The 8,949-nt window shown below is 45.3% G+C and overlaps 1 protein-coding gene across 1 annotated transcript in view; it reads left to right on the top strand.

The window, feature by feature from the left end:
• Nucleotides 1-943: 943 nt before the first annotated feature.
• Nucleotides 944-8,949, top strand: part of ARHGEF37 (Rho guanine nucleotide exchange factor 37) — a 45,358-nt gene continuing 37,352 nt past the window's right edge. The window contains exon 1 of the mRNA XM_080920032.1: nucleotides 944-1,028. The gene's annotated coding sequence lies outside the window, so the exon portion shown is untranslated. The remainder of the gene's footprint in view (nucleotides 1,029-8,949) is intronic.

Here is an 8,949-nt window from a genome sequence, read left to right as displayed (position 1 = left end):
AGCTGGGAAGTGCGGTCTCTACACAGAAGTTTAGGTAACTTGATAAGGAACACTGTGGACTTCACGGTAATTTGCTCTTCCAACTGTGAGTTCAGTGTCCAAAACAGGAGGTTATGGCTAATGGGGACCCTATCTGTGGAATTAACTTCTGAGTCTTCGGCACCCCTCGCTCACTGTAAGAATATTAAATAAAACAGCAGCATTTTCACATCCCAGAAGAAACTACTGGCAGCTTTGTCTAAGATTGCACGCGCAGAGCCTTCGGGCAAGAAAGAACCCGTGGTGCTTCTCAGGTTTAGGTCTCCGCTGGGTAGGTTTTGGTCGACTTAACACAAGCGAGGAAATGCCTGCATCAGATTGGCCTCTAGGCTAGTCTGTGGGGGCATTTTCTTGATTAATGATCGCCGTGGGAAGGTCCAGCCCACTGTGGATGGTGACACACCTGAAGTCCCTGGTTTGTAGAAGAAAGCAGGCTGAACAAACAAAACCATGGGGAGAAAGCAAGTAAACAAAATTCCTGTATGGTCTCTGCTTCAGTTCCTGCCTCCAGCTTCCTGCCCCGCTTGAGTTCCTGCCTTGACTTCCTTTGAGAGAGGGCTGTGATTCTGACACCCACTGAAGTCACCCACTCCCTAAGTTGCTTCTGGTCATGTGTTAATCGCAGCAATAGAAAGTAAGTTAAGACACAGCCCTCGAGTTTAGTTTTTCTGGTCGCAGCACAGAAGAAACCCATTGCCAGCAGGAGGGTCCACGAGCCGACCTGTGGCCCTGGTTTTGGGGTGAAGTCTGGTATGTGAGTCTGCAGGTGTGACGCTGTCCTTCCCGGACCAGAGGAGGCGCGGTCTGGGAACGCCCTCTGCCGCTGGGTGACTCAGGGAGCGCGCGCCGAAAACAACCTGGCCTTAGAGTGGTAACTGACAAAGGCGGGGGCGCGTTCTGCGCGTGCACAGAAGACAGAGTTACCCAGAGCCCGGCAGCCCGAGCGCAGCGGGTGCGAGTGACACCGGAGGGCATCCGGCGCGTGCGCGGTGAGTCCAGCCTGGGGACAGGATGCCGCCAGGAGGGCTGCGGGGAAACAGCTGCTGGACAGATGAGGTGCGGGAGGTTGGAGGGGGGGGGGCAGAGAAGCAGGGTGTGGCCGAATCTCAGGCCCCACGGTGTTGGTCTCCACCCTCTTAGGAGCTCGAGCCACCAGATTCAGATGGCTCCCCAGAGCCCCTTTCTGGGTGGGAGAAAGGTCCAGGAAAGTAAGCTGGGCTAGAAAAATTATAACTGTTCTGTTTCTTATCTTGCTACTTGGGTCGGATGTGAGGCGGCTTTTAATACGAAACCATTCATTAAAACAAAGGGAAGATTCAAAGGAGGGAAAAGAGTCCTGGCTAAGAAACTGAGTAGACTGGCAAGGCCTGGGAAGAAAGGATCAGGTATTCAAGACAGATTGAAGGGAGAATTGGCCCGGTAGAAAAGTGGTATCACTGGGTCCAGGTAGCAGAACTGTGGCTCCTGAGTGCTGGCAAGTTGGAGGTGAAGAAGCGCACCGCACCCCTAGCGCAGGTGTTGGTTCTTGGTCCTCTGGAGGTCAGTGGTCCCGCAATAGAGCTGTTTATTGCCCATCTCTGAGAACAGTTTGTTCCTGGGTGGGGTGTGTGGATAGACAGAGACAGACAGACAGACAGACAGAATGAGACAGCCAGCCAGTGGCGAAGTAGGCAGCTTCCTATAAGATCTGAGAAGCCCAATTTGCCCTTTTCCAGGCCCTGCCTGTACTTTGCCCTCCAGTTTGTTTTGAGTGTAAGGTTCGGTACCTGGCACACAGTAAATTCAACAGAAGGGCCCATGCCGATAATCTGATCAAACACTGCGGTGCCAGTTAGGGACGACCTGGAAGGAATTAGGCTGTATACAAAGTAACATAAAATGAAAACTTTAAAAACTTGTATGCTAGTGGAGCTGGGGACATTGCGAATCAGGCAAAGCCTTGCAGGCAGCCGAAAAATCGGATCCCCAACACCCACTTAAAAGGCTGGTCTTGCTGGGGAGTCTGTAACTGCAATCCAGGGAGTCGGGGCAGGCAGAGATAAAGGGAACCCCGAGGTTTGCTGGCCAGCCACCCTACCAAACAGGTGAGCTGCAGGTTCAGTGAGAGATTTCCAAATTAAAAAGTAAGTAAGTAAGTAAATATGTAAATAAATAGGGTGGAAAGAGGCTGAAGAAGACATCCTACCGGGATCTCTGGCCTCCACACACATGCACCACCCCAAAGTCAAAAATGTACACATGAAAGTATAATAAAATCAGTAATGTTGTGACTAGCAAAACACGGAACATACCATGATGAGAGTACTTCAGGGTGCAGCGAAGTTCTTCATTCACTGTCTTAAAGACACCTGTACTTATTTTGATCATGTGTCTGTGTGCCTGTTTGTAGGTATGTGCTTGTGAGGGCAGGAACTCTTTGAGGTCAGATGCCTCCCAAATCCCCATGGAGCTGGAGTCACAAGTGGTTGTGAGCTGAGTAACATTGGCAAGGGGAAACTAGACTCAGGTCCTCCAGCCCCTCAATTCACTACATGACCCAAAGTCAGAGCCAAGTCCCTAGGTGTCACTCTTCCGAATGGAGCCCGAACACTTTCCGTGTGTTTATAAAGGGGAGGAAAGAGGCCATGAACTGGGACCTGGCAGCACCATTCTTGGCCAGCCGAATTGGCCTCACTGAGTCTCTGCCAGGGCACAGGATTTGCCAACAGCTGGCTCCCCTCCCTCTTGGATCAGCAGATTACTGCAGCAAACAGTGCCTCGGTTGATTCTACCCCAGTTCAAATCAATGGCTTTTTATTTAACTATGGAGAGGGGGTGTGTCTGAGTGCTGTCACCAGAGCAGCACGCCATTTACCAAGCTTGACAGTACACAGCCTGGTGCTTGTTTATTGACAGGCTGAAGAACTTTAAATCTGTGGATCTGCGATTGTGAAGACACAGACTGGGCAGACCCACTGTGCTATAAAAAGATCTGCTTTAAAAAAATAATACTGTATGGTCTCTTTTTTCTACCTCTTTTAACCTTCCAAATAGAGGCAGGGAAGTCTGACTAAGAGTAAATAGCTGTTGTTTAATTTGGGTTAAGACTCATGCCACCTGTCTGACCATATATTTACGAAGAAAAGAGAAGAGGAGAAGAGAGGAGAGAGAGAGAGAGAGACAGAGAGAGAGAGAGAGACAGAGAGAGAGGTCTTTGCTCTTTTTCACTTTTGTATCACTCTCTTCTTAACTTACAGAGGTCTTTTTTTTTTTCCAACACAGTGATTTTGGTAACTCTCTTTCTGGCCTTATGCTACGATTTTGTCCTACAGGTGTTTGGTTTTGTTTTATTATTTTGTGTACGTGTGTGTCCAGCCTGCCTCTCTGTGTGTCTGTGTGTCTGTGTACCACGTGTGTGCAGTGCTGGAAGCTCCCACCCCACTCCAGTTGTTTCTAACATTTAAAAGTTCTTTCTTTTTCTTTTTTCTTTTTTTTTTTTTTTTTTTATCAAGACAGGGTCTCACTATGTGGCTCTGGCTATCCTGGAACTATCCTGGAACTCTCTATGTAGACTAGGTTGGATTCAATCTTACAGAGATATGCCAGACTCTGCCTTCTGAGTGCTGGGATTAAAGGCATGTGCCACAACGTAGGTTTTAGTTATCAGATTAGACCTTTTATACTTCATACTCTAGCTCTCGGTAGAGAACCATTTATGGCAAACACACTTTCTATCTCAACAAAAGGTCCTTCCTTACTTGATAACAGCTGTGTGCCTGACCCCGTATCTCCCTAAGACCCACTTAACTACATTCCAGAACAGACATTTTGAGAAACGATTTATAGAACCCTTACATCAAAAACTCCTGAGCGTTTGTTAAATGCTTCAGAACAGCCCATTGAATCAGAACTTTCTGAAGGGAGTTCTGTGCTTAGTGTGTAAGTGTCTTTGATGATCCACACCCATGCGGTTACCTGCGTGCCATGGGGCGGGGCTTAGTGTGGAGGACTGTGCCCTCCTCTTCGCATCCTTCTCTGTTGTTACTTGGTTCTATAATGAGCAAGAGCCTTTTCCCTAACTTCCATACATTAAAGATGTTGTTCAAGAAAATAGGTCAGTGGCAAATAAGAGCTGGAAAGGGTACTCAAGGTTATTAACCCTGGAGAAACAAGACTGACTGTGTCAGTGTTGACCAGGAGGCAGGCAGCTCACACTGCTGGTAGAAGTGTCAAACCAAAGACTGCTTTACAACGAGCTTAACATTTCCTTATAGGTTAAGGAATCCTACCATGTGACCCAGACGTTCTGCTGCTACTACTAAGTGGCCCTATGGTAACAGAGGAACCAGTTCGGTAACAGGAAACAACCAGTTGTTTATCCAGTATGTTGATAATCATAGTGTACAGATAAACATCACACACATACCCATAACATATGTATATCCACAGCAGCATATGTGTAACCATATTTTGCAGCTGCAAAGAGTGATGAGATATTACTACATGCTACTGCATGGTTAGAGCTCAAAATAATTTTCTGAAAGAGGCAGCCTTAGAGAGTACATAGCATCTAGTTCCCTTTTATATAAAATTCAAGGGGAATTGCCAGTCTTTAAAAAAAGTTATTTATTTTATGTATATGTGTTCACTATCACTGTCTTCAGACAGGCATCAGATTATAGATGGTTGTGAGCCACCATGTGGTTGCTGGGAAATGAGCTCAGGACTTCTGTCTGGAAGAGCGGTCAGTGCTCTTAACCTCTGAGCCATCTCTTCAGCTCCTTTCTTGGGCTCAAACTTTTTGGTGTCTTCCAAGAAGAATCAAAGACTTATGTAAGGGTGTATTAGTCCCAGTGTCACTGGCAATTTAACCATGGTTCTTTGTCTTTATCTGTATCATTTATTCAGTTTATTAACTGAGCACATATTATGTGCTAACTCTAGAGCAGACAGCAAGTAATAGGTTAGTGAGAAAAATAAGACTTGTGCCTTTGTGAAAGTTTATACTTTGTTGAATGCACCACCAAATAATTAAACAAGTAAATTTGTTATTGAGAACAGGGCCGATTCTTTGCAAAGAGCATTGGAGTCTAGGAAGACTGGTCTAGGTATTTTGGTTTTATTTGTTTTGGTTTTTCAAGTTAAGAGTTTTTCTGTATGACCGTGGTTTTCCAGAAACTCACTCTGTAGACATGCACCACCACCACCCTGCTCTGATTTTAGTTATTAATTAATTATTATAAGGCATCATAATATTCTCAGGAGTGAGCCTGCCTTAGACTATAATATTTATTAATTAATGTGTGTGTATGTGTGCATGTGTGTGTGTGTGTACCTGCACATGCCATGGTCTGCGTGTGTCAGTCAGAAGATAACGTTTGAGAGGCAGGGTCTCTTGTTTCTGCCTCAGCACTGTTCAGCCTCTCCATGTTGGCTGCCCTGGGAGCTTCAGGTGATTCTCTTGTCTCCACCCACACTTCAATGTAAAAGTGCCGGAATTACGAGTTACAGGGCTTCCAGGGATTGATTGTAGGTCATCAAGCTTGTGCAGTGGACCATGCTCCCAGTCCCTCTCTGTCCTTTAAGTAGAGGAGTAAAGTGATCAAATTTCATGGTTTTCTGTTCTGTAGACAGATTTCTTTTTCTTCTGGTGTTGGCATCAAACTCAGGGCCTTGCACAGGCTAAGCACAAAACCCACCCTTGAGCGTACAGCCCAACCCTCATTCCCTTCTTAAGATTTTATTAGAGATATATCTATTTTCCAAAAATTTATTTATTTAGTTTTTATTTGTACGAGATTTTGCCTGTATGTATGCCTGAGCACCACACATGTGTCTAGTATCCAAGGAGGCAAAGAGAGATTATTTATCCCCTAGGACTGGAGTTACAGACAGTTGCAAGCTGTCCAGTGGGTGCTGGGATTTGAACCTGAGTCCTGGAAAAGCAGCCAGTGTTTTTAATCACCTATACATCTCTCTAGCCCCTGTTAAAGGTATTTTTAAACAAGATGAGTTTTCATGTTTTGAAGACGATGACCTTCTGCTGCCATGCATCCGGTCAAGAATCTGTCGTCCTCTCAGGAAGGAGGAGGAGGGAGTGCGAAACATGGGAGCCATTAGTGGATATCGGTAAACAGAACAGAACTCAGGTGGCGGCATGTGCCTTTAGTCCCAGAATGCAGGAGGAGACAGATAGGTGCATCTCTGAATTTGAGGCAACCCTGGTCTACAGAGAGAATTCCAAGACAGCCAGCACTACATAGTGAGAGCCTGTCTTGAAAAACAAGCAATTGAATTAAAAAAATCTCTTTCACCATTTCACAGGTGTATATAATGTATCTTGATCACATGCACACCTTACTCCCCCTTCCACTCTCCCTAGACCCCCACATCCCTTTCCTACTGTCATGTCTCCCCATTTTTCATATTCCATGATCTTCAATGAATTCTATTTGCATGTATATGGGTGTAGAAACATCCACCAGAGCATGTGCAACCTACCAGTAGCCACACCCCTGGGGGAAAAACCACACTCCTCCCCAGGCACAATTGCCAATAATTCTTCAGCAGAGGGTGGGGCTTCATGATCCCCTTTCCCACCCATGATGGAATGTTGACCCGCTTGATCTTCTGCAGGTAATCCACAGTTGCTGTGAGTCTGGAAATGCAGCAGGCATATCAGGTCCATAAGAAACATCTCACAGCATCCCTCCCCCTCCTCCGGCTCTTACACTCTTTCTACTCCGTCTTCTGCCATGTTCCCTGATCCCTGCAGAGGAGATAAAGCAGAGTGTGATGTAGATGACCCATTTTAGGGCTCAACTGTCACTTATCCTCAGCTGACCAGTTATGACTCTGCATTAACTTTGGCCTGCTGCAGAAACTTCTCTTGCTGAGAACAATATTCACGCATGGGTGTAAACATAAATATTTAGAAGGCAGTTTGACAAGGTGTCCGTTTAACAGAACAAATAGTTTTTGTAGGTTCCCCACTAGAGCTTATGACCTTCCTAACCGCACCTGGGCTTTTGACCAGGATGATAGTGCCAGGCATTAGTTCCTATGTGGCAGGCCTCAAATACAATCTGAGATCAGATGGTTATTCAAGAACAGTAATGACACTATTGTACTGGTGGGTGCATCTTGCCTGGCAATCTTTATCAATTTTTGGTGCACATGACCATCTCTCAATGCCCTTTTCCCCAGCCTCCATAACCACACCTTCCTACTTGTTTATAAGGATGTCCTAAGAGAATCACAAGACCTTGCTGGACCAGATTGCTGGGCTACATAGGTTACAGCATTCCTTTGATCTACTGATGCAGGTGACTGACTGCCAGTAAGAGAATGAGAATAGTCTGGCAGGACCTGCTTTTTTTTTTTTTTTTTTTTTAATTAGCCTGTGCTGACTTCAGTGACCTGTTTCTTTCCAAGGGCTAAAAAGCCATCTGTCTTAATCAAGTGGCAGAAATCCAATTCAGAGTACCGTAAGCCAAGGTGGAGGCAGAGGAGAAGGACGTATTAGCTCTTGTGAAAATAAAACCGGAAAAGGAATCAATCTCCATTATGACTGAATTGAGTTACATCCTCAGGACCCACTCTCCCTCCCAATCTCTTGGTTCTGTTTTCCAGACAATAGCAGTGATTTCAGGTTATGGCTTGTAGTTCTTATTATCAGTGACAGTGATGATGACGATTAACCCTTTAGTCTTGATGAACCGTTCTGATTCTCCATTTACTTGAATTTGATTGATTTTGACAGAATCATTCAGCATGCATTCGTAGATAGCCTTCCATCCACCTGGTCAATGATAATAATAGCTGTCTTAGTCAAGGTTTTACTACTGTAAACAGACATCATGACCCAGGAAAGTCTTATGAAGGACAACATATATTTGGGGCTGGCTTACAGGTTCAGAGGTTCAATCCATTATCATCAAGACAGGAACATGGCAGCATCCAGGCAGGCATGGTGCAAGAGGAGCTGAGAGTTCTACACCTTCATCTGAAGGCTGCTAGCAGAATACTGACTTCCAGGCAGCTAGGGTTAGGGTCTTAAGCCCACACCCCTAGTGACAGAGGAACTCCAATAGGGCCATACCTCCTAATAGTGCCACTCCCTGGGCCAAGCATAGACAAACCATCACACTAGCTTTGAAGCTTAACAAAAAGTAGTAATAAAGACCAGCCAAGATTTCTCCTGCTGTATGGACACATGTCACTCTTCCCCGTGCCAGCATGGTTCATTTCCAAGGGTATCCTACAATCAGAGTACATTAATTCCTGTTCTATAAGAGAATTTTAGGGAAACTCTGTAGCTGGAGGTGGTCCATGCCAGCCCCACTGGGGTACGCCTCATTTGTGCCTTCAGCCACCCAGACAGCATCCTCCTGGTGCCCCATTGTGGATGGGGGTGCCCACTGTGGACTCTGTTTTTAATTTCATTTAACTTCTAGTAAACATGCTCAGTGTCTTTAATAAAATAGCTTCCCCCCCCTAGAAATATTGTTCCCTTTTTTAGGGTGCTTGTTTTTTATCATGGGTTTTTATTTCAACTCTAAAAATTTTTTATACTCTATATTCTGGAGGATTTTCTTTTTGTAATTTGGATCTTTGCCAATATTATTAAAATTTTATTAACATCTAAAAAAAAAATAACAGCTGAGAGCTTATGTTCCAGGCACTCCGTTAGGCATTCTCTTATAAAGCGGTAGAAGAACGGTTGGTAACTGTGCCGGGAAGATCGGCAAATTGATCGCAGAATCAAAATTTCAAGTCAGCAGCTGGGCATGGGGAAGCATGTCTGTAGTCCTCACACTTGGGAGACAGAGAAGGAAGGATCAAGGCTAAGTGTGGGCCATGAAAGAGCTTGAGCTAGCCTGGGCAACATGGGACCCTGACTCAAAAACCTATAAAAATGATTTGAAATCA

This window comes from Micromys minutus (genome assembly GCF_963924665.1).
Source record: "Micromys minutus genome assembly, chromosome: 8".
NCBI lineage: Eukaryota > Metazoa > Chordata > Mammalia > Rodentia > Muridae > Micromys > Micromys minutus.
Note: the sequence above shows the minus strand (reverse complement) of the source record. Positions and strands in the feature narration are given on the sequence as shown.